The sequence below is a fragment of the Mesocricetus auratus genome, unplaced genomic scaffold (assembly GCF_017639785.1).
Source record: "Mesocricetus auratus isolate SY011 unplaced genomic scaffold, BCM_Maur_2.0 Super-Scaffold_100676, whole genome shotgun sequence".
Taxonomy (NCBI): domain Eukaryota; kingdom Metazoa; phylum Chordata; class Mammalia; order Rodentia; family Cricetidae; genus Mesocricetus; species Mesocricetus auratus.
In genome coordinates, this window is record NW_024429266.1 from 32078129 (window position 1) to 32105325 (window position 27197).

Consider the following 27197-nt stretch of genomic DNA (forward strand, 5'->3'; position numbering starts at 1 on the left):
CCAGGCACTGCTCACAGCAGCCCCACAAAGCAATCACTACAGTCCCAGATGAGCACTCTTGGGTGGATAAAACAACCAAGCTCACACATCTGGAGAGAACCTGATCCCGCAGCAATGGGGAACCACTAAAATTTGAGAATACCATTGTCAAATGTTTGTTGTGGATAAACTACACGGGAGCTAGCACAGCAGCCAGAACAAGGAGGAGGATGGTGTGAGCCCAGCAAGATGATCCTTGCAGTTAAGTCAAGAGTGAGCTCAGGCTGTGACAACAGAAGAATCAGAAAGAGTTGCCAGGTAGTACAAGGCTCAGGGGCTGCAGAATTGAGGGCCATGAAGGAACACCTACTATGTATGTGGGCTTCTTGTCAGAGAGCTAACTCAAGGGTGGTACCAAAAGCCAACCCAGGAGACACAGGAAGACGGCCAGGAGCTGGGCCCAAAAGGAGCCAGTGGGGTGGTACAAATTGGAAAGCAGGAGAAGCGATGAGAGAGGGTACCAAGCAAGAAGCTGGGGTGGATGGAGGAAGACCTGCTCTGTGAGGTTTAGAACCTAACTTTGCTTGCAGGAAAGCATGCCCTTGAGACCCAAACCAGGTAAGTCCTGTATTCCATAACAATCAAGCCCTGCTGTCCCTTAGCTCTGTGAGGACAGGATCTAGGTCTCCTGTGTGCAAGGCCCTGGCAGACATTTGTGCACAGCAGCTACTTAACACAATGAACTACCGTCTGCCCTCTTTTGCACCGTTTACCGTGTGTACACGCAGGCTTTTTTTTTTGATTCAAGCATATTGTGCACTTGGGTTGAATATGTTGAATAAATCCACTCAGGATTTCTATGGAATTTCTTTTTATTCCAACTTATAACAAGTAACAGCCCACTTCTCCCTACTACCCCCCCCCATTGTCTGCCCTGACTAGGATAATGGGTAATTGTGTTTGGACATGCATTACACTAAAACGCTTCCTTTTGCCCAGCTTCAGTCATTATCAAACCCAGATCCTAATCTAACTTCCTTAGGCAGCCAAACCAGCTGCAGCCCTGAAAACAAGCAGGCAGGCGAAGAAGGCTGAGGGAAGAAAAGAATGCCTGCATTCCTGTCAGAAACAAAAGAACTCATCTCTGATCAAGTGACCCAGCATGAGCTAAGAAAGAGAGGGAGCCAGAGAGCGCCAAAGCTGAGGAAAATAAAATTGCCGGGTAGGCTCCCTTCTCATCAGTTTTTCTTTCACACTTCCCATTAGCTCAGTGAAAGGAAGATGAATTAAGAGTTAAATGCACCAAAATAACTTAAGCAATTTTTAAAACTTAAATGTGCCGTTTCCCCCAAACCGCCTTCTTGCTTTCCTTCTCTCAGGGAGTTTGTGCTCAAGTCTCAGGCCCTGCCTCGTTCTCCCTGCCTCGTTCTCCCTGTTGCTTTCTAGTCTCTCTTCATCCACAGCATCTTCTCTTCCCTACACTTTCTTCTCTAAAGATGCCTTCTGCCCCCAGCGCTGACCAACCTTCAAAGCCTGCACCCTCTCTGAGCTTTTCCCTCCCAGCACCCTCTACTCCTTTCCCTGCCCTTCTGCAACCTTCTCCTTCCCAACATGCCCACACTTTCTGGGGTGTCTGGCCCCAGAAGCTAAATTTCTAGTGCAGGAAAAGCCCATGTACCCTGATGAAGGCAGATGATATAAACGAGGCAATCGCTTCAATACACAATTAAAATAAGCCAAATGAAGCAGCAAAACAAGACAGATTCATGGTTCGGAGCTCTCAGGGTGAACCCTCTGCAGAAGACGGACCTCCTTTCCCCTATCCGGCTGGCACCATGCCCCAGAAACATATTGATCAGCCGATCAATTCTCAGATTCCAGAGAGATGGCCAATGATAAATGGTTACCCCCTCCCTAGTGCTCCCCTCAGTGGCTGCCAAACCTAGCTCATGCATACTGAACCATCCCCCATTTTGAAATACCTTCCTCAGATCGCTTCTCTCGCTCCCCTCCCCACTTTTGTTTCCAGCTACAGGGAACTCCTAAGTAGAAAATCAATAGGCGCTTTAATTACTGGCCCCCAATTCATCAGGGCCTCAACTGTAATTACTCTGCCTGAGCCAAGAGCCTCGGGACCCAATAAACAGAGACAGCTAGGCACTGGGCAGTGTGCAAGATGATGAGAGTGACTCTGTCTCAGGTTTGGGGAGCCTTCCTTGACCACCTGCCCACCTTCTTGTGACCCACCTTCCTGATCTCTGTTCCCTGGTCAGAAGATGCATGAGGTAGTCCCCATGCTCTCAGGACAGAACTGATAGGGAGTCTTTGCCTGGCACAAAGCCATTCCTTCAGCTCTCTCTGTAGCCCTTGGTTCAGGCACCTTGTCTCATAAAACTCACTCTCAATACGGCATCTTGAGCATCCTGTGGGATGCAGAGAGTTGACACAGATATTGAACTGGGTTCTGCATTTAACACAGTTCCCACACTAAAACATAAGCAGTGCTTTGCTTTAAGGTCTATCTCATAGGATGTAGAAACTGTGTTCCATCTCAATATCTATGCCATCCAGAAAGGTTTCTTGGAGGTCTTTCATTTTTGGTATGGGGTACTCAATGGTACCAAAACGCACTTTCTTCATGGCATCACTATTCTTCTCTCTCCAATCTGCAGTTTCTTCCAAAGGCAGGTAAACTAAGGAGCTAAATGAAGATAGTGATTGACTTTGCTCTTCTGTCCTCTAAAATACATCCCAACCACCTGCCTAGATACAAGGTCCTATTCCCGACCCCATCCACAGTACTGTTAAAGTTCAGCTTCTCTTCATCACTGCCCTCCTCAGTTTTTAGAGCCCTCAAAGATGGGTCTCCGGGAAATCTGCAGGGCCCTGCTCAAGGTAATTTAGCCCAATGACATAATGTCAGGTAATCACAATAATGCTATGGTAGGATTCCCTTAAAATAATGCTGGTGGAATTTTTCTCCAGCAGGCCAGGATTTATCTTGGGGCTGGTTCACAACAAAAGACTTCTTTGTGATGGGTGACTCCATAACCTGTGTGTGTTACTGATGCATTCACCATTCAAGGGAATGCCAAAACCAGCTTGATTTTTCTGCAAGAAGCCTGGGCTGGCTGTTCCTGGTTAGGGAGACCTAGGCTGCATCTGCCCCACTTTCTGCACACATATCAGCCAGAGCTACTTGTCTGAACACGGAGCTATTGACTCAGCTGATCAATGTTCAAGTTGCTGGCAGCCAGACCCATGAAAAATGACTCTGTTGCCCATAACCCGCCCCTCCAGACATTGGCCTTGGCTCATGCAAATGAAAAGACTCTCCATTATAAATAGTTTCTAAGCTTCTCCTTGTCCTCCTTCCTGAACATGGACACTACTGTCTGAATCCCCACTCTCTCTTCCTCCTCTGTCTCTGAGTGTGAATCTTGTCACCTCAACTCCCACATCTCCAGAGAAGAGTGCTCAGAGCTGTCCCTTACCTAGTCCACATCTAAGCTTTTGACTCAGATGACTTGCTTGGAATTTATGCAGGATGGTGCCATAGTTATAACCCATTCTTGTGGATAGTACCCAGGTTCAAATCCTTAGTCATCACAGCTTGAGTATTCCATAGATGCTCAGTGCTATGGACACTGCTTTTCAAAGAGCTTATCCACCTATCCTTTCTGTGTTGTCACCTTTATCCAGATTCTGCTTGTGATGGCTACTGTGGAACCACTGTCCCTCTATCACCTCTGCCAACTGGCCTCAAGTCAAGCTAACACAACAGAATCACTGGGGGGGGGCTTTTATAAAGTGTCAATGACAAGATCGATGTTTAGAACCAGCTAAACCAGAAAACATGAATGCAGAGCTCATAAGCTTTCATCATTTTAAAGGTGGCTCAGGTATTGCTACATTGTCAGCCTGAGGACAACTATTCAAGCCAAGGTTGACTGTTTATTGTGTTTATCCACTTCTTTTCTCCCCCTCCTTCCTCTGCCTAAGATAAGCCTGTCTTCTGTCCACCAATGAAAATCCTGCCTACTCTCCCAAGCGAAATCCAAATGTCACTGTCTATGGAAAATTCTGGGTCCCCAGAATTCTCATAGCCCTTACCCATACATAACTCATAGCACAGGTTCTGTTTTTATTTGTTCCATGGTCTTGTCACATCCACTCTATCTAAATGTCACATCCTTGAAATATTAAAGTATTTCTTGTAGCATCGAAGTTGGAGTTGGAGGGCCTGTGGTTTTCAATTTTGACACCTCACAAATAAAACCTCAGCTATGAGATATGGAGTGGGTTATTTTAAAATCTCAATTTCCTGTTCTGTAGAATGGGAATCATGATTGCTATCTCTTTCATAAAAATACTAATAATTACCACTATAGTCTAATAAGAATTTTCATCTGTTGTGTTGCTTAATAGTGACTTGGACAAACTAAGTACTTACTAACTGGGTATTGGAAAAAGAAACAAATATATTTGGGTTTTTATCGCAGATGTTTTTCTCCTCTGGAAAATGATCCCATATTAGAAAGCCAAACGTCTAAAGAATGACATTTGGGTCATAGACCCTGTACTTCCAACAGTAGTCAGGCACACAGACATCTGCTTTCTTAAGTACCTTTGTCACTAGTCCTTAGTGTTGCATTTAAATCGTCATCTTTTTATCACATGTCAAAACCAAAGATATAGATGGCACTATTTTTTAATGCATGCAGGCTGGACTCATGGATTAGCATTTGCCCCTATATACAAATGCACAAACACATATCCATGTACATACAGAGTCAGGCATGTGTATACAACCTATAGGAACCCACACCACCAGTAAAGCCAGGTTCTTCAGAAAATAATTCATAAAGAGCACCCTACATAAAGGCCTAAGCTGAAAGAGATTATGGCTTACATCTGTCTATAACCCACAGCAAAGTGTTCCACCCTGTGCGTGCCATACATTTCCACTGTCAGCTTGTTGTAGCTTGTCCCTTCTGTTACGATAGCAAGTAAGTAAGCCAATAAAATTTATTTTGCAAGAGAGGAGTATAAGATTGCAACAGGAAACCCAGAGCTGCAGAAGACCAGCATTATGGGTCAAACAAAATGTCATGGGGAGTGGAGGGTACCCACCAAGCAGCTTGCAGAGTGCGACACACTCTCCTCAGACATCCTAGCCAAGCCTGGTTCAGACTGCCTGTTTCCTTCCTTTACTCTCATTTAAATATCCATTTGTGTTTAGATGAATAATATCTCAAAGTAACTAAATTAAGATTCCTTTAGACTGGCTCCCTGCACTCACACCACAAAGAGTGCTAGGGAAAAACATCTTGCCCATCTCCATAAAACCAAAGGAAGGAGACAGGGACTAGCTACTGTGAATCAGAGGGTCTGGAAACCTGGACTGTGGCATGAGGGGGCCAATGCTGTAGTCAAACAAAAGCAAGAGGTGAGCAGACAGAAGCCACAGTGTGTCACTTGGCCAGAGCTCCAAAATAGGAAAGGCTAAAGAATGGGCTCACTGGAGAGCATGATAAAGTCACAGGGAGTCCCACACCTCTCTTTAGGAATCTATTAAAACACATATTAAATCCTAAATAAACTGATGCATTGAGACTCTGGTAGTTTGAGGTCAAACCCAGGATACTGTGAAAGTTGTAAGACTCTCAGAGCTGTCACATGGCCATTGCATCTAAACAACCTAGGAGATATTACATAATCTGTGTGAGGATATCCAGGTTCACAACCAAGGTGGAGAGGACCAGGGTTCTTGTCTCTTGGCTCTGTTCAGTGCCTCTTCAAGATGGATGGTCACACCCATAACACGGGCTATGATACTCAATTCCATCACCATCCTACAGGCTGGACAAGGTAAATGCTCCTCTGAACTCTATGAGCAGAGACATCTGCTTTCTCCTCCTTTCTGTGCCTGTGGCATGCCTAATTACCAGAGGCCATGGAGGACCTTATGTAGTTTCATTTCCCTAGTGCCTCTGCCCCCTTTTCCTCTCCCCATTCTCCTCCCCTTCTCTCTCTGGCTCCCACCACAGGCTTGGCTGGTGAAAATCCGCTGATTAGAGGAGAGGTTATAGAGAAGGCACAGCCCTCTTTGTCTAGTGTGCCAAGTGCCAGAAGGATTGGCTGTACCCACCTGGGCTCATCTTGACTGTATGTGGGGTTGTCAGTGAAAGCAACAAGTCTGATTGGTCTAGGCAGAGCCCTCAGCACCCCATCACACAGTATGGAAAGTATACAGGACAGGGCGGTCACAGTCTTGGGTAGTGCCCTATAGTGACTAGAGTCTCAGCCATATGAGGGTCACATGTGCCACCACCAGCTGTGAGAGTGCAGACATTTCTTCATCTCCTTATTTTCCCATCAACACAAGGCAAGTGGTATGAGGACACAGTTGCTGACAAACATGAAACACTTAGTGCAGGCCTGGGTCAAGGGACATTGCAAAGGGCATTCATTCACTTTGCTGTCATTCTGGCTTGCTTGCTTGTCTGCTCCACATCTGTTTATGTGGCCAACTTTAGGCTTGCAGCAAAGATGGTCAAAATGAGCATCCTTGAATAGGCCCTTTGGGAGCTGGACCAAATTCTCTACAATTTCCCTATTGGTTTTTCCCCCCTAACTGCATTTCAGTAGCCCTCCTCAAGCCCTGAACCTACTTTTGAAGACCCTGTAGCAGTCAAATGCATTTTCCTCCTACATAGTCTCTCACCTGGCAAGCGGTTTCATTATTGCTTTTCCAGGACCATCCCACTGAGCAGCAGATTTCTGCCCATAGAGGGAGATTCAGAATGTTTCTAGAACTTTCTCACTCATGTCTTTGCCTGTTTCTGTGAACTGCATGCCCCAACTCTCCACAAACATATGTAATAAAAAAAATAACCAAATGTGACTATTTGGGTATTTTAGTAGTACTTTGGTTTTGGTCTTAAGGGTAGAGCCTATAGTCAGGTGGAATTCATTCACACTCCCATATGCAGTAGGAACATACAGAGCAGAGATGAGACAACACCCAGTCTCCACATGTGAGGACAGTATGAGAAGTGCACACACCCAAGATTAATGGTCTGGTGAGTTCACTGGCATTTGGGGAGCTCTCTTCGAGATCTAGCTCAAATCCAGTCTTTCTCCAGAGGACTGAGACAGTATGACACACCGAACAGGTCCTAACCATCTCCTCAACCTTCCCGTTCTACAAACTAAGGCTGGACAAGGGTGGGCCTAGATTTAGAATCCTTTCTGGTTCATGCTTTTCTTCACAGCCCTGCATCATGCTGACCTCTGTGCTTCCAACTTTCCCAGCATATGGCTGGCTCCTCATCATCCTTCAGAGATCAACTCAAAGGACACCTCCTAAGCAAGGTGTTGTGGCCCAAGCCCATGGTGCCAGCACATAAGAAGCTGGCAGGAGGGACTAACTAATGAAACTATTTCATAAAACAAAGCAAAAGCCATCCTCAGAGAGGTCTTTCCAGACTATCCAAGAAAGCCCTGTAGAGTGTAGCCTTCCCTGATATCTGCCTGGGCCCTGCCACAGTTGCAGTCCCCAAATAACACACAGGATGCTATATTAATTACAAAGCTGTTAGCCATTTGCTTGTTTCTTACTGGCTAGCTCTAACTTAAGTATTTAACCCATAATTGTTAATCTAAGTATTTCTCTTACAGGAGAAAAGGGCCTGGACCTCTTCTTACTCCTCTGGTGGGCTACACTGTGTCTGCCTGTGTCTCTCTTTGCCAGAATCCTCCTCAACTACTAGTCCCACCTATCTTGCTTCCCTATTGGCCAACAGTGCTTTATTGACAAATACACAGGACTTCCCCATCGAAGCCCCTTCCAGAGGGTCCACATCTCTTTTAGCATTTGAAATAACTTGCCCTTGTTCCTGCCATTCCTGCCTGCTCTCTGCATCTCCCTCTCTTGGGGGTCAAGACCAGGAGCCAGTGAATGTTCAAGAAGCAGTTCCAGGCCCTTCTGGGGGCACCAAAAGCATATTACTATTTGTTCCGCCCATTTGTAGTGGGACAGATAAATTCACACTCCACCTGGCCCTCTCCAAGCTGACTCCTTTGAAGAACATTAGCTCTAGTCCTGTTCTAGAAGGTTCCTTGGTTGTTGCTCTCCATTGACTTCTGCACTGAGCAGTTCCTGGTCTCCAGTTTCAACCCCCACCCCCTCAGTACATTGTCCTCATAAGGGGATCCCTTTCATTTCAGGATAACCCAAGTCTCTCACTGATATTGATAAAGGAAGTGAAACTTTTCCCCCTTGCTTCCCTCATACTCACTCTTCATATACCCAAACACAGCTGGAGCAAAGTCTATCACATAACAAAGGTTGACCTTCTCATGCCCTTCCTCTCTAGGCCACGCCCAGCTTCATCAGTCTTGTGTGCCCACACCCCACACCAGACTGCCAACCCAGCAGATGCGTTTTTCCTCTCTTGCAATCACAGGGCAGCAGTGAGCTTGGCACAAGGATTTATTTTTAAACTCAATCATGAGCAGTCCAGCAGCTTACTCCAGCTGTAACCAGCTTTTTGACTTAGGGATACTCCTCATTTTACACACAAATTGCCCTCTTCACCAGGTGGTCTCAGTTCAGATAGTCATATGACCAGCTGGCCTTTCTGCCTCTGCCAGTTCGGTTTAGTCCCCTGTGAGGCTACTCCCTCTGCCACCTCTGCTTCCTTGGGCCCTTCCTGGCCCAGGAGAGCTTCATTTTCTTGTTCATTTCCTGGTCATACCCCTCCTCCTCCTTCCCCTTTGCCTGCTTTGAATTGTGAATAATTCATGTGTTTCCATGATCCTGCCACAGGTTTTTCTCCCTCATGAATCAAATTCCCGAGACACAGTTTATTTTCTCACCATCTCCTTGTCTGGGTTGCTGACAGGGACAGGGTTTATTCCTGTAGGTCATGAATGGAGGCCAATACCTATGCCTGCTTATGAGACAGTTGCCATTTTCCTCAGCCTGTTCTTTTCTGCGCTCTATTTTTCTAGTCTGCTTCAATAGATGTGTGTTTGTATAATATTACACAGTTGGCTGGACAGATAGATAAATAAATGAGTGGTTAGATTCATAAATAGATGGATGCACAAATAGGTAGACAGACATAATCACTTCCCCACACAGCTTTCTCAGTCACCTTTCTTACTTAAAGTAGCTGGAAAGAAAGTGGCAGGTGATTTTGAACATGTTTCTCCTATGCAACAGATACCTCATTGCTCTGTCTGCAGCATCCTTCTGAAAAGCTCTTCACAGTGGGACTCCCATAATAGTCCAGCCTTTATCTAGAGTCAATATGGATGTCATCTCTATTCATTTAGTCTCCAAACAGCTATTATAGATGTGAAATGCTCTAGAGTTAGGCAAGACCATGGAAATACAAAGGTGAGCAAAAGAGACATGAGCCCTTTTCAATCAATGGGAGCATATATCAAACAGGGAGTGCTATATGTTTATTATTGATATATATTTCTAAACCATTAAAATACGTAATTTTGGCATTTATATGAAATTTGATATTTTTGTATTCTGGTAAAAATGGATAAATACTAAATCTTCAAAAGTAAGAAAATTCATACCAGTGAAGTCAGGAAGGCTGTTGTCTGTAGAAACAGAGGGACTTGAGGTCGGAGGAGGAACCAAGGTGTCATTGAGTCTTATTAGTATCATATTGCTTGACCTGGAGGGTAGTTAGTTACAGGGAGACTGGTTTATTATTATGAATTGCACTTAAATGTTTGTGCTGTATTTACGTGTCATGTGTCACATGTTTGAGATTATAAAGAAAAAGAAAGAAGGTTCTATGAACATATGTAGCACAAGACCTGCCTAGGTCAGGGGAGACAGGGAATGGCCTCCTGAAAAAAGAGGCACCCAAGCTGAGACCCACACATGCAGATGAGTTCAGTGGAGAGAGGAAGGAGTGGAGGGAAGACATGGAAGAATGGGAAAATCATGAGTAAGGAACTTAGGACCAAGCAGATGCTAAGGAGTTGCAGGAGGCCAAGCCCAATACTGTTGCAGCACAGAGTGGGAAGCAGTAAAGCCTGAAAGGCTAGGCAAACCACTTTAAGGATTTCTGTTTGTGTTATAAGGTCAATGGATGGTGCTTAAAGTGTTTAAGTAGAGTGACAAGCTCAGATAACCACACTGAAGTGGTCTTTACTAAAAGTATAGAGAATGGGCTAGAACAGGGGAACCCTCCCCCATTTCCACCACATGAGGACACAAGAGAAGATGATATGCATAAAAGCAAAAGCAACCCTTTGTCAGTAACCTAATCTGCTGGCAACGTGATATTAGACTCCACGATCTCCAGATTAGAATATCCACACAGAGCCTTCTAGCTACCGAAGTAATTCCACCAACACCATTGTAAATCCACCAAAAATGTTGTTCTCCCTAGCCTCAAGTCCCCACAGTGATACTCACAGCACACCTAACATGAAACATTAGGGATCTAGAGAAACATGACTTCCACTACTCTGCAGTTCATACCATAAATAAGCACTTTACAATGTCTATTATGACTACAAACATCAAGAGTTCAAATGGCATCTATTTCTTCATTGACAACAATAACAAACTAATCATTCTAGAAAAATGAAGGACCAAAACTTGAAAGAAGAAAGAAGAGGAGATGAAGGAGAAAGAAGTGTAGGTACCTCACACCTAGCCAGGTGCCTGTACTAGTTATATTCATATTTTAAGTTTTTCTGTATAACCTCAGATTTTTATATAGTAACATATGACACATAAATACAGCATAAATATTAAATATAACCCATAATAATGGGGAAGAATAAAGACAGTTTGAATAATATACCAGCGAGTTAGAGATGAAGAGATGCACAAGTATGAGGGCAACTGAAAAGATAGAATGAAGAAAACTTGATGATATATATGTTGTATAGTTTCTGGGTAATGTTTGTTTGGTAAGCTGGGAAATTTTTGTCTCTGTAGGAAATTCAGAAGCTAGAAGAGTGCCTGGGACCTAGGTTTCTCTTTCTTAAGGACTCAAAGTCTGACTTAGATTTTCACATTCAAGGATGTATCATGGAAATGGAAGTAGGGTCACGAGAGGAAACTGGAGGCAAATACATTTTAAAGACACACAGCAAGGACAAGGAATTCACAGGGTTTCAGAGCCACCCTGAGGATTCCAACACTTCCTTCATGAAATAAGCAAATAAATGAAGCAGAAAATGGATTATTTAAATGATAATAAGCATGATCAAAGAAAAACACATAAAGCTATTAGTGCTATTTGAGTATGCTAAAACACTCATCAAGAACATCTCAAAGATTTTCCAAACAAGAATAAAAGACCAAAGTAACAACTGCCAACCAGTCTTTGCTGAAGATCTATATGGTATAGGCTTGTAGGAGGCCAGAGAATGAAGAATGGCTGTACAAAAATGAATGGCTCTTTAGATACTTAATGACGTCCAAGTTGTTGCTGATAGCTAATATTGACTGTCAATTTTAACAGGATATAGAATAATCTAGGAGACAAATCAATGGGCAAGTCTGCAAGGGAGTTTCTAGCTTGGGCTAATTGACATGGGAAGACCCATCCTGAATGTGGGCTGCCCCATGAGATAGATAGATAGATAGATAGATAGATAGATAGATAGATAGATAGATAGATAGATAAAAGGAGAATCAAGCTGGCACCAACATTTATCTCTCTCTGCCACCTAACTGTGATGCAATGTGGCCATCTGCCTTGTGTTCCTATCGCCACACTTTCCCAACATGACAAAACAGACTCTCAAACTATAAGCCCAAATAAACCTACCCTAAAGTTGCTTTTGTTGAGTATTTTGTTATAGCAAAATATATAAATATATAAATATATAAAAACTAAAAAACATTAAAAACCATTATGTATTAGTTACTTTTCTATTGCTGTGATTAAAACACCATGACCAAGGCAACTAACAGAAGAAAGGGTTTGTTTGGGCTATGGGAAAGCATAGCAGCAAGCAGCAGGCATGCCTTCCAGAGAAGGAAACTGAGAGCCCATATCCTTAGCCACAAGCATGAATCAGGGAGAGAACAAACTGGGAGTAGGTAAGGCTTTTTCATCTCAAAGCCCACACCCTAGTAATGTACTTCCTCCAGCAAACCCAAACCTTCCAACCTCTCCAAACAGCATTATCAACTAGAGACCAAGCATTCAAATATCTGAGGCTATGGGTGATGTTTTCACTCAAACCACTGCAATAAGTAATACAATGATTAATCTTTTCTAAGTTAAATATTTGATTGGAGAGATTCTCCAGTCTACGCCTAAATCCTAATATAAGAGAAAATTCAATCCATCTACTAAATATCATGTGACTTAATAAGAGTCAGAGCACATTGAGAGTAGGATGTATCTTGTGTAAACTCTATGACTGAAATCTCTACTAATTAATAAACCATTTAAAGGTCAAAGATCAGCCAGGCAGTGATGGCAAATGCCTTTAGTCCCAGCACTCAGGAGGCAGAGGCAGGCAGATCTCTGTGAGTTCAAGGCCAACCTGGTCTACAAAACTATACAGAGAAACCCTGTCTTGACAAACCAAAACAACAAAAAGGCAGAGATCACCCAGTAATACTAGAATAGAATGAGTACCAAATTATAGTTTCTTCTTGAAAATCTTTTCTTCTGTCCTTTGTGTCTGAAAGAAACACATATATATGTGTATCTGCTGATATTCACATGCACACAGATACACATGTATAATTAAAGAAGGCATTCCACTTAACTTTTGACAATTAAAAATTGATTCAAATCATCACCTGAAAACAAGAGAGCCTATGAAAGGCTGATGAACATTTTCCTCTGGCCATGTCAGAGGCAAAATTAGACAGTCATAAGTTTCACTTATTTTCTTCTTGCAGTAAAGGAGAAAATTAATCAAAGGGTGGCAGAAGCCACTTAAGTACATTCAAGACCTGTTCAGGTTCAGAAAAATCACATCCAGGTGACTGACATGAGAAGCTTCTCCAGACAAAATTTTGAGGTAGCAATAAGTCTAGCTTCTTGGGAGACCCGTTATGGCCCAGAAGCCTCTCCCTGCAGCCTCAAAGCCGGTTTCCTGGTGCCCAGTTCTGTGTTTGCCCCAGTTTGGTTTTGTCACCCTGTATCTCAGGCCAAAACCAGCACCCAGAAGATAAGCAAGGAAGACAATCAAGATTCTTCATTTGCCCCTGAAATGACCCTTGCCTGGTTTTGATCTCTTCATCTACAAAAGGAAAGAACTGAATGGGATACTTCCTATTATTTCTCTTGATTCTAGAATCTTCATCACCAACTTGATTGGCTTTGGAATCACCTAGGAAACACAGTTTTGGATGTATCTCTGAGATTTCCAGAGAGGTTTAACTAAGAAAGGAAAGCTCATCTTAAATGTGGGCAGCACCAATCCATGAGCTGGAATCCTAGAATAAATAAAAAGGCAGAAGAAAGTGGAGAAAACAAAGGGATCAGTGGGTGAGTTGTGGTTGCCAAGAGCTTAAGGCAGCTCATCATACTTCATGCAGTTAGGAAGCACAAAGTAATAAATGCAGGTATTTATCTGACTTCTTCCTCTTTATTCAGTCTAGCAGCCTAATCCATGGAATGATACTATGCCACCCACAGTCAAGTGAGACTTTCTACTTCCAAGAGACCTAATCTAGATAATTTCCCAGAGGCATGCCTAGGGGATTAAGTTAACAATCAATATTAACCATCACATAGAGATTCAACTTTTTAGAGGTTGAAGACAGTGAGAGAACCTAGCAAATCAGTGGCTTTCAAGATACAAGGAAAAACTAAGAAGTTCATGACACAAAGTCAATAGATGGTGGTTTGTAGATAGTAATAATTGCTCCATGATGCAGAGAGTTGATCAAACACATGCATGTGTGCGTGTGTGCGAGCACATGCACATATATACAGGTGAGGGGGGGTGACGAGACTTGAGAACATGAAGGCTCTGGAAACTTTGATGATAGGTGGAATGTATTTGAAAGGATAGCTATAGACACCTTGCAGAATTAAATGAGCATGGAGTAGAATTAGGACCAGCCACATTTTCAATGAGTTCTGCCACGAATGGGAACCATGAAATGTGGTAGAGACAAGAAGTAGAACCAACACAGACATCACTTTTTCAGAGATTATCAGAACAATTCATCTCCTTCCTAGGAATATGAAATAATGAGAGGAAAAATGATGACTACAGAAGCCCATCTTTGGGGATTATGGAAAATCAGGGCTATGGCACTCCTAAACGAAGAGGGTAGACCAAGAGGCTGGGCATAAGGAAGAGTGTGAAAGGAAGACATGGGAGGGTCTACCTGTAGAGAGTAAGGTAGAGGAGATTTAAAAAACAGGCAGGCTGTCCTTGCAAAAAAGATATAAAATGATGAGATTGGAAGTTAACTCACAGAACACCATGGAGAGATTGCCACTGAGTTTTTAGAGCTTATTTGGGCTTTGCTGTGATAACAAGGAACAGGACACTATTTTTCTTCATGGTGTGTAGTTATTTGGATATAAGCATGACAGTAGATGGAAAGGCAGCAATTGGGTTTAACCAGGCAGGAGGTTTGCGAGGTGAGCATAAGAAGAAGGTCCAGAAGGGTTTTGCAAGGAATTGATCGATGATCATGATCAGTGGTAAAATCCAAGCCTGGTAAAGTAAGTTACTGGAGAGCAATGGATGCTAGAAAGAGAGGCAAAGCCAGGGGCTGGAGAGCTGAAGCCAGAAGGGAAAAATCTGAATAGCCAGCGCGGGAGGCTCGACTCAGCACTGCAGAAAAGGGCAGTAAGTGTCACAGTCAAGGTTAAGGATACGGCCATGGGGCCATGGCATGCAATCCTATGCTGACCCCACTCTCTGCTTTCCTGACCTTGTGTATCATCTGTCCTTTTGGCTTTCTAACGGGCATGATTTAAGGGACTCTGCCACAGACCTGTCACTGAAAATGTCCCCTCAGAGGCCTATATCTGGTTTTTGACATTTGCTATTAAAGCTTCTTTCTTTTCTTGCCTGCTGCTTTCCATAAGTGCTACCACCTAACCTATTAATTCCTTATCAATCATTTATGCATAGGTGTGATTTAGTGCTCACAGCCTTTCAAGTAAGAAAGAGGCTGGCAGCAATCAGATTTTAATAGGCTACAGGGCAGGACTTGAATATGGGATCTTGTGAAGCAGGTTACAGGGATAAGGAGGAATCTTTTTTTTGAGCACCTACTATGTGCTATGATCTGTTCATGAACTTTGTATGGGTGGTTAATTTGCAATGTCATTTTTTCCTATTTATAACAGGAAGGTTTGGGAAGAAATACCTGCTACTGACTCAAGTTCGGTATTAATGAGAGGAAGTCAGGGTCTAGATCAGGGCTATGTGGCCTGAAGAGAAGCCCATATTGGAGTAGAAGCATTCAAACATCGATGCCCATCCTGAAGGAAGTCACAATCCTAGCCCTCCAGCTCCTACCTGCAGCCCTTGTGTTGCGGGTGTGTCTGACTTTACATTCTGCTCAGGAGGTTCTTCTTGGTGGTTTTGTCTTCCTTTGTGTATTTTTTAAACAATAATTTAAATTTTGATTAGGTGTTCAGCCACAGGGTAAACACCATGATTTGAGATACTGACATTCAGATCAATATGAAAACGTTTTCTTAGAGTGGGGACATTGGCATGGGAACCTCCAGCCTTGTCATTTTTCCAGAAGACAAGGGAATAATCCACAGCTTAGAAAGAGAAAAAACATTTTAAAAACCAACCCAACAACAACAGAATGGGCATTCAAGGCTTCTAGTATGAGCCCCACTCCCACCCCGCACTGCCACATGCTCACTAAGTAGTTTTGCCTTTGACCTATGTGATACTAATCAAAATGTCGTCATTTTCTGAGGGTACTAGAAGAATCAGCTCCTATGACTGACGACCGGCCTTCTGTTATAGTGCAAAGAGAATTCCAGCAAATGAAGGGGCCTGGAGGCTCTGAGGGACCCTCCTAGCCACCCCCAAGTCCCTCATCTCTGGATTAGAGACAGTAGACAAAAGATGTGGTTAAAACACAGCAATACCTCAATTGTGAGTAGACTGGTTAAACTGTGCCTTTCGTTTTCTGATGAAGCTTTCATGAACAATGTACTTTCAGATTTCTCAGTTAAAGTTCTCCAAGCTGTTGACAATTTCCCCTCATGCACATTGTGAAAGTTAAGTTAAATTCTCATCTTCTTTATCAGCATAATCCTCCATCATCCTCACCAAACATCCATCCCAACCATGACCCGGTACTGCTACTCAAGCTACATAACCTGGGTAGTTACCCCCACAATGCTGCAAACCCTAAACATGAATAGTTCACATGTCATTCCTTTGTGGAAGCTTAATAGAAGATTCTAAGCAAAGGGAGCATTCCCATGTTGTAGACATTAACCCTTCATGCAGTGAGGAACACACACACACACACACACACACACACACACACACACACAACCTCTGTCTCTCTACCTTATCCAGACAAGATGTTCTTCAAAGACAAAGCACCAACTTAAAATCTAGACACTGCCAGTGTGACTGGCTCAGAGCCATCCTTTAGCAAACACTTCCTAGAACAGAGGATTCTGGATGGATGGATGGATGGATGGATGGATGGATGGATGGATGGATGGATGGAGACTCAGTTTTCTACTGCTCATGGACAACTCAGGGCAAGGAATGCAACTGGATAAGATAGATAAAGTCCAAGACTTACAGTGAATTCTATGGGGAGGAACCAGACAATAAGAAATCACAGAAAGATGTGTTATGTTGGCTGGTGATAAATGTGCTAAAGAAAAATAAAAGTGCATGGAGAGGTTTTATGGGAGTAGGATTCTCTGTGGGGTGATTCCTGAGGCTTCGGTCTGATGCCAGGAGGGGAACTTGGTTCTTGTGGAGGTGCTGCATTGGTAGGGGAATCCAGCTCCCAAGAGATGACCTCATTGTAGAAATTCAGCACCAATCTGTCAAGGAGCTGCCTTGGAAAATACTGGGAATAAGAGAATGGGTGCCAAAGCCTCCAATGATACCCCAGGCCCTGTCTGTGATGCATGGAGCTGCTGCAGTGCCTAAGGGAGCCTTTTCTGTCTTGTAGATACAGTGGGTCTTTTGACCACTGTAATTTTGTTGGCCAGCTCAATCCCAGCAAACAAAATGGGTTTATACATAATTAAAAGGAAAGGTACAAGGTCAGGAGGCTGTGATCTCAAATCTGTAACATATTGCCTGGACTACCTTGGACAGTTCACTGAAACTCTACAGAAACAGAAGTAATTAAACAGTCACCTTGTTGGACTCGGCAAACATATGCATGTGCACACATATGTATTTGTGTGCATGCATGTGTATGTCTGTGTGATGCAGGCCCACACGTATGTGCAAGTGCACCTGTGCACTCAGAATTCTGATCTATCACTGTCCACCTCATTTCCTTGTGACAATGTCTCTCACTGAGCATGGAGCTAAGCTGGTTGCCAGCAAGCCTTGACAGTCTTCCTGTCTTTGCATTCCCTACAGTTCTGTGGTTATGTATAAGTGCAACCATGCCTTGTTTTCCTTGAATGTGCTGGGAATGGGAACTCAGGTCCCCATGTTTATACAGCAAGTGTTCTTATGAACTGAGCCATCTGCTGAAGCCCTCGAATGTGAAATTTTAATAGGACTGTGAAAAGGAAGAAGAACAGTGGGAAAGGAACACTGGGAGCTAATATATGTTTCCTTATTCAACTACTGCGAAAGCCTCAGCATCCCACGCTTGTATCCAGGAACTCGAGTCCCAGGGATAAATGACCACACTAATAGTCAAGTTCAGAAAAGCATCTCCAACTACACAAAGACACAAGTCGTCAGGGAAATGGTGTTCCTGGGAGCTATGTATATCATCTCCAATCTTTCTAGTGAATCAGTTTAAAGGACACCAACGGGTCCTCAAGATGAGGATGACCCCTACTCATACTCATGCTACATGAAGATCAACACTCTTTTGTTTGATCATGGAACCTTCAATGAAGCTGCTGCCTCAGCTGAAGCACCCAGAGAGCAGCCTCAGTAAGAAGGTGGGTGACTGGGGCTGGAGAAGAGATCGTAATGTTCTTGTAGAGGACCTGAGTTCCGTTCCTAGCACCCATGTCAGGTGGCAGTAACTCCAGTCCCAGGGGATCTGACACCCTCTTCTGGCCATCATGGGCACCTGCACTCATGTGAACATACCCACATAAACTCACACACACATATATACTTAAAAAAAAAAACCTTAAAAGAAGACTGGCAGTGGTAGCACACACATTTAATCCCAGAACTCGGGAGGTAGGGACAGGTGGATCTCTGTGAGTTCAAGGCCAGCCTGGTCTACAAAGCTCCACAGAGAAACCCTGTCTGGAAAGATTTTTTAAAAAGAAAAGAAGGTTCAAACCACTGCCTGGAGACTTTTGTTCATGAAGACAGGTTGGGGCCACATGGAGCCTCCTCAGCCTGTAGGGAAAAAAACATGTTAAAGCAGCCTGAGTCCTTGACCCTCACTTTTAAGGTTTACCTTCTGTGTTGTAGACATTCCACCAGGTAAGAACTCCATGTATTGAAGCCCCTCACTATGGATGAGCTGTTATAAGTCTCCACGGGAAAATTAGCATCTTCTTGAACATAGTCAACAGTTCAAAGAGGCAGCAGCTATTTGCCACATGCCAAGTGAGAGGAAATGGAAGCTCATAAAGCAATTTCCCCAGGCTACTCCATGACTAGATGGTAGAGCCAGGATGCTACTTCTGTTAGGCAGGGTTTCAGAGGGTTGCCACATGCTCAACACACATGGCAGGAGATGCAGGGCCGGAGGAGACACTCAGAACACAGGGACTGGTCAGCCAGGCTTTGCAGCTGTACCTCATCTGGAGCTATGAGGAGCAGAAACTGGCAACTTCCAAGCAGATGAAAAACAAACCTTTCTCAAATTGTTTTATTGAAAGCCAGGCTCCTGACTGTTTGAAGCTGCTTGATTTTGGCAATGCTTTTGCCTTTTCGTGCTCTTCATTGCTGTTTTTAAACAGCCCTGCATGATAAGAGGAGCATGCCTTTGTTGGATGCTCAAGGGACCTCTGTCTCCCCTGCCCTCTTGGTGGCTCCAGAGCCCTAGCATCTGGGTCTTGAAAGAGTGTAGGGGTGTGCACCCTCAGCTGGAAGCAGGCAAAAGGCCCTGTGCTGATCTGCACCTAAAGTAGATACAGATAAAGTCTTTTGCTTTTATAGTGAGCTTCACCAGCATTAAACTTCATTTATATCTCTATAAATATATATGGCTTTGAACGGGAGGCTCGGTGGCTGGCTTTATAACTTCCATCTCTCTGTAGAAGAACCTGGGTTACTATGAGGAGAAACCCCCGTTACCTATGGCACTGACCTCTACCCTTTTCAACACATGGTAATTTGCAAGGCTCTCATCTGCTATTCAGGACCCTATCCCTCTGCCCAGCTGGACACTTGCATCTACTAGCACAGGACAAGCGTAACTCTTTGGCCTTGGGACTGACAGTTCCTCAGCTCTTTCACCCCTGCTCACAGCTGGCCAGCTGTCAGAGGCAGAGAGGGGATGGTGCTGTCAGCTGACTCCCTCCCCATTTGTCCCTTGGCCAGTCACCACTGCTGACCTTGGCATTGACAAATCCACAGGGGACAACAGGAGGCACTTATACAGGACAGGCAGGCAACCCTTAGCTTATTAAAGTATATGTTCTACAGAAATCTGTTTAGATAAATAGTCCATCCACACCGTTGCTGGTGCTCAGCAGCTGTGTGGTTTACATTTCTCCATCATGCAGGCAGTGGCTTCTCTCCTGATGCACTTGAGGAGATAAATTCAAGGTAATCTATATAAACCCAAGGCTTTGAAATTGCACACCGTCAAAAAAATTCAAACAATTACTCGAGCCCAGCCAGGAGATGGCTGTTAGATGTTCTTCTTATGGAAAACATAATTATAAAGGAAGTGAAATGTTTCATAAATAAAACTCAGAATGGTAGAACCTTGAAGGGAGGGGGGAAGGAAGAAGAAAGCAAGTCAGAGGTTTGGAGTCTCTAGCGTAATGGGTCTCAATCCCCAAATGTCTCCTTAAGATTCATATTAATTTCACTCTGGTACAATTTCTATGTAATTAATTGTCAAAAGGCATCTCTCAGATATTTTAAAATATCAGTCTGTCATGTTTCTTTAATGCTCAAAGAATAGAAAAAATAGCCCAACACAAATTCCTAAAATCAAGGTGATGCAAATTAAAACAAGGGCAGCCCAACCCCTTAGCACTTGAGAAGGTTATAAAATCCAGGTCAGCCCAGATAATTGTTCCCTTGTTAAGATGCCAAGTACCCAGGGCCTGCACCCAGTCTGCAGGCTACATTAAATACCAAGTGACACCAGTGGTTCTTAAGGGACATGTTCCATGTCAGCACTGTCCTAGGCACAGGGACTTGTTCCTTAATTCTCATGAGAACTCCTTATAGATGACATGACAATATCTATAGCTTTGGGAGGCTGAAGGAGGTGAGAGAGTTTGATAAGGAATTTCAGACTATGATAGATTCAGTAATTGCCCAAGGTCATAGGTCAGTATGTGGTAGAGCAGTTAACATCAAGTTTCCAAATCCTGTCTTTCTTGTTTTGTGTGCAGGTGTATTTTATACATGCATACACCTATTCACATCTGCATGCATGTGCATGTGTGAAATCCTGAGGTTGAAAATGGGTGTATTTTTCAATTGTCCAACTTTTTTAAATACAAAAGTCTCTCTCCTTGGCCTAAATTGCTTATTTGAGTAAATAGACTATGCTGTGAGCTCCAGAGATCCTCCTGTTTTACTCCTTGGGGCTGGAATTACAAACATGCCATGTGCTCTACTGTTTACGTGGGTGCTTTGGATTGAACTCAGGTCCTCATTCTTGCACAGAATAAGCCATCTCTCTAGCCCCTGAAAGGGATAGCCCAGTCTGACCTCAAGTTTATGAGCCCCCTGTCTCTACCTTGTCAGCATATACCTACTGGTGTATGTCCCCACATTCTCTGTCCTGTTGGATCTGTATATGTAAAACCCATGGCGAAGGAAAGCAGAGGTTAAGACACAAGCTAGTGAGAAACATGAGCTTCGTCCATGGTTCAAACCAGTCCTGTGCTCACTAGCCATGTGGCCTCAGGCAAGGCTAACCTCTCTGAACCTCTCAGCTCTGTACCTCTCATCCATGCATTCTTTCATGATTATCATGTGTTCATTTGGGGGTCCCTCCCTTTTCACTTGGCTGGCGAAGGGTTTCCCTGCTGCTCTGACTCCAGGGTTGCAAGGATTAAACAAAAGAATTATCGCACAACATCATCATGGTGTGACTTCAGCCCGAGAGTAGATGAACTTAAAACTATGAGAACCAAGTGAGATGGAACACTGCAGGGCCTGGGCCAGAGCCAAGCAAACCATGAACACTCCATAAATCATGGCTGTTATTACTAAAAAGGGAAACAAGTATGGAAGCTTTTGTACTTAATCTGAGCAAGTCTCAATTTCCTCATCTGTAAAGTAGGAATAAAAATATCTATCATCACATTTAGCCACTAAGCAATACAAAGTATTAAAGGTTTTTACTCATGGTAATAACACAAATATCTATTAAGGGAAGTTTCTGTGCTAAGTACATGGCTAATATACATAGTTAATACTCAATGACTGTTGGTTAGTATTATAATTAGTCAATAGACAGATACAAGCAGCTAGAGCCCAGAAATGAATTTTTTAGTTAACTTTGAATCACAGACCAAATTGTAGCTCTAATATTTTGTTAAGCTGCCACCAGACACTAGCCATCCTGCTTGCTACTGTAGTGGAACCAATGTTTCAGGTGTCTTCCTCTTTTGTCTCTTTTGCACCATGCACAACACGATGAGACACATTAACATTAAGAGCACCATGCCCCAACTCCTGAGTCTAGATAATGGCCTTTTTCTGACACATCTATAGGCAATTCATGAACTGCTATTAAGCAAGTAAGCTTGGAGGTGTCCTTCCCAAAAGATGAGAGTCCCTGATTAATCAAGATAGAACCTTCCAGAATACTATGGTCAGTCTGTGAACTTATTCTTGTCGGACCCCAAAAGTTCTTCTGTCATTATGATCTTTGTCTTAAAATGCACAGCCTAAAGACAGGCTCACTGAGGGTGGGAAATGAGCTTCTTCCTGCCTCCTATAACCTGTCTGTGATATAACGGGGCATTTCAGGGAGAATAGAGATTTAGGACTCAACTTCACTTAGACTATCTTTGTTCTATATACCAGCAATAAGTAAAAGCTTAAGCATGGGAAACAGACCCAGGTCATTCATATACACTGGCTCCAATTTGATTCTAGGGAACCACCTCTGTTCAGTTTTATCAGAAAAGAGAATAACTTTAACTCAAAAGAGTCATTCCATCCATTGTCTGGAGAGTAAGACAGGCAACTGGTCTAAACAACCTTAGTGTTCATATACAGATAAATGGTGGTCTGCATGTGAATTGGAATATTACTCTGTTTGCAAAAAGGAAGAAAATCCTGATGCCTGCTATAAAATGGATGACTTTTTAATATATGAAGCATGAATGACGTTCAGAGAGATGACTGAGTTCATAAAAGGGTTCAGCCTAATGACCTGAGTTTGATTACTGGAACCCACCTAGAAAAACTCGATGAGGCGATATGCATCTGTAATCCCAGAACTCCTATGGCAAGATGGGAAATGGAGATAAGGGAATCACTCAGAAGGCCATAGGTCAGCTGGATATCCAGAGATGCAGTATGACAGAAACAAAGAAACCCTGTTTCAAAAACAAGGTGGAAGGAGATAACTGAGTCCCAGTAGTTATCCTCTGACCTCCATTATGTGCACCATGGAACATGTGTGCAAGGGGCACACACAGACACACACACACCATATACACATGAAAATGCTAAATAAAATAATTTCTAAGAGTGGGATACAAAAGGATAAAATAGGGTAATTCTGTCTGTATGGTGTGCTAGATGAGATGACTCACAGAGACTCACAGAGTAGAATGATGGTTGGCAGAGTCTGGGGAAGAAGGAGGTGGGAGTTATCAGAGTTTCATTTTGGGGTGCTGAAATGATGTGAATGTGGGCACTGGCTGTGGCTTTACATTGTGTGGAAACTCTTTATGCCACTAAATTGGAGATACCAAAAAGACAAAAGAAATACCAAAATTGGGGGAATAAAAAGTAGAGGAAAAGAATATGGTTGCTAAGGTCTGCTTGCCAACTTATGTACTCACTACTTTCCTTGGTCAAGATGTATCAACACAGATCTAGCCAAAAATAACATTCAAGGCAAAGCTTTAATGAGTCCTATGTGTAGCTGGAAATATATGTGAAACAACTTTATCACAATCCCTCTCGCTGTGCTCTTAGAATGCAATGCTACTTCATCTTTATCAGTGAAAATCAAGATCAAGATGAAGCAATGATGATTTCTGCCAAGCCATCCACTCGTTTGCTTTGGAAATTTTGCACAATATTCTACTTAGATGTTAGGAAGTCTGACCTTTGGCCATCTTTTAGTTTGTCATGACTTACACTCTCCATTGTGGGATCTTAACTGGGAGCGATGACCCAGGTCCCTTCCTGTAGAAGAGCTGGCTTGGTTCATGTTTTGAGGAAGGTGAATTCAGAGGGACAATATCCTGAAAGAAGGCCCAGCAGGAAAATCTCCAAAATAGAGGAAGCAGAGAACATGGCTATCCAATGACTGTGTAAATAGATCTATGATCCACACAGACAAATTTTGAGGAATATCATTCTCTGATTCTCTGGCAGATATTCTGTTTCTTAGTTGAAGACCCCAGGATCAACTGGGTACAATGCTTCAATCCAATGGTCCTCAAAATAGGGATGGAAAAGAATTGGCAAGATGTCATGATACCACACATACAGACACAAATATATTCAACAAAGACACCAAAACCCTTCTGATTACTCAATTGTTTCTTAATGATAAAAAAGGAAAGTGTACTTATTACTGGAGCAAGCATCCCAGAAATGGAAGCAGTTGAATAGTACTCCTTGGGTAGTACTATGGTAATATGTGAGGTCAACATATAGTTTGTTTTAGAGTCACTCTTAAATAGGGAGGATTGGGCTGGAGAGATGGCTCAGCCGTTAAAGGCTAGGCTCACAACCAAAATAAATAAATAAATAGGGAGGATTACCAGGTGGTGGTGGCGCATGCCTTTAATCCAAGCACTTGGGAGGCAGAGGCAGGTGGATCTCTATGAGTTTGAGGCCAGCCTGGCCTACAGAGTGAGTTCCATGACAGCCAGGGCTACACAGAGAAACTCTGTCTTGAAAAAAAAAACAAATAAGGAGGATAAGCACACATATCCCACTCCAGGTCTTTTGTGGATGGAACTAGATTTCATGGTGTAAAGACTGTCACTATGAACTAGTTTTCTTTTCTCATTCTCTACTAAGACCATGTGGGCTCTTTCCTCAGCTCACTATTGGAGGACCAGACGGAGTGACTCATGACCAGGCACCTGAAACTTAATTCCATAGTTTAGTAACTATTTCAATCTCATAGTCATGAACTATGCCATCAAATAAACTCAGATCAGCTCAAAGGCAAGAACCTTCAGGGTCTTCTGGGGGGAGTTAATTGTTGCCTTCCATACACACAACTGAAATGACCATTTTCTATCACCATTACAAGAAGCTGAGGTACAGAATGTATCCCATCCATCCCTCATCTTTCCTACTGAGATGTCCACATAAAAGTCTAAGATCCACTTAACAGATCTAGCATGGAATGCTATCAGCATTGTATTTCTGCTACACAGTGCAGAAGTTTGAGCTGTGATGGTAAGAGTCAACAAGTAAAGGGGCTATGGGAAAGAAGGTTGACTGGGAAGAAGCATGCAGGAATTTTTATGTTTAATTTGAGGAAGACATCATATGTTCATTTTGATACAGTTGTCAAAACTTACTAATCCAAATAGTTAACTTTAATCCATTTGTTACATGCAAATTATATCTGACTTCAGTTCAGTCTGAAGGCCACTAGCCCAGGGACTCTTCACTACTGGCACAGAGAGCTCTTCACTTCACTTCTGAGCAACAGCAGCACCTTGAGATGCCTGGTTGATTCTCAATCTTCCCCAGGGAAAGCCCACTGCTTCCCAACAAATTCACTAGCAAGCTTTCCCACTCTCCCACACATGAGCACTTCCACACTCACAGGTGATAAGATCAGAAGCTCTGTTTCTGCCACTCTCCAGCCCAATGCTTGTGTCTCCTTTAGAAAAATGGGCTCAATAATGTCACTGAACACTTTTTTCAGAGAGAATTTAGGGGCATTAATAAGATAATAGTGACATCAGTAACAAACACAGATTTAAGACAGGGTCCACTGCAAGGGCATGTTTTGTTGCTGTTTGTTTAAGCATCCAGGGATATATCATGCAGAAATTCATCCACTTAGTGATACAAACTAGAAGGATGTGAAAGGCAAGGATGGAATATAGGAGTATAGGAGTATAAAATGAGTCAGTGTTGGTTTCTTATTCTCTAAATGTGTCTGTTTCAGTCCTTTTTCTACCATGACAACCTCTGACATCACTGTCCTCCCCTCCCAACAATCTACTCACTACCATTCATTCTAAAGACACATTGAAGTTTCTGGATCCGATGCTGATAAGAATGGGGACCATTTCTCTCAGAATTCTCTCTCAGTTTCCACAATCCAAACCTGAGAGTATTTTCCTCATCTTGGAGCAAAGTGCAGGATTTTAAATTAGAAGCATGGTTGAAATCATCCCAGGAAGAAGCTCTCTGCACAGCTCCCCCTGCCTAACCCTCCCCCACCCTCAGCATGAACAAAGGTGACCAGAGCATCAAAGAGTTACAGATCAATCAAGTAACCAAGTCTAGGCTTTATCTTACAAGATGCTGCAATCCCTCATGGGATACTGGCTCCTGTGAAACTTTGGTGGTTAAAGAAAACCCCCAGTGCCACTTGTTGAACAGTTTCATGCAGTAGTTTGGGTAGAACAGGAGGACAGGGAGGCAGGCAGACCATCTCCAAGGAAAATGCAAGACAAGTAGAAGTAACTTATTGAAAGTATTTAGAGAGGGAGATAGGGAGGGAAGATGGGGGAGGGGGAGAAGACAGAGAGGCAAAGAGGGGAGGAGAGAAGGAAAGAAAAAGAGAAAGGAAGAGGGAGGGAGGCAGGAGAAGGGAAGGGTGGAGGGAGGGCAGGAAAGGCAATGGAATGTTGTAAAGGCAAGCTCCCAGCTGTGGAGCTCCTGGGTGGGAGTTAGAGGAGAAACTCCCACTTTTGGGTCACCAGTTTATGTCTGCTCCTGCTGCTCTATATGAATGGAGACAGCCTTTCCCCTGTGGTGTGGTTTTTATTGACAGATGCCCCTAAAAAATAGGGGAGAACAGACTTTTTTCTTCCTTCCAACCAAGGACAACAGAAAAGTAGATGGTACCTCCTGCCTGCTTGCAAAAACAGTATAATCCACACCAGCCAGTCCCTGCCAGGCTGAGCATTTTCCTAGAAGCATGAAATCAGAGACCTCAGCCCCAAATTACCCCAACCTGGGGTTAACCTGTTGCACCTGCCCACCATAAATTCACACCAGGAAAGAAAGCAAAAGGTCAGGTTAGGCTCTCACCACAGCAAGAACCCAGGTAATCCTGGAGGAAAATGACATTTTAAAATATCACCTCTCCAAGATCCCTCCCAGGAGCACAACTTTTAACTCTACCTCCACTCCTACCCCACCCCCACCCCAGGCCTGCTCTGTAACACTTTCCTACCACCTACAGCTAGTTAGGAAAGAGTTAATTAAGGAAGATCCAGGACTCATTTTCCCCCTACCCTCCCTCTGTCTACATATAAAAAGGACAGCCTCACATGGAGACTAGCACAATTACAAGCCTGCTAGCTCCGACCTCACCTGTCTTATGCAACAGTGCACACACATACATTTGCTCAGGCTCACTCCCAAGGCCAAGGTCCACATCCCCCTCTAATTCGGTAGACACAGTTTTGCGCCTTTCTCCTTTCTTTTTTTTCTCTAAGCAGAACCCAGCTTTACAGGCAGTCGAAAGAGATGTTTCCTTACTGCCAACCGCCTTG

General features: G+C 43.4%; 1 protein-coding gene across 5 annotated transcripts in view; it reads right to left on the bottom strand.

Annotated features, from left to right (window-relative positions):
* Tnr (tenascin R) overlaps nt 1–27197 on the bottom strand; it is a 402141-nt gene that overhangs the window by 364556 nt on the left and 10388 nt on the right. The window lies entirely within an intron of this gene.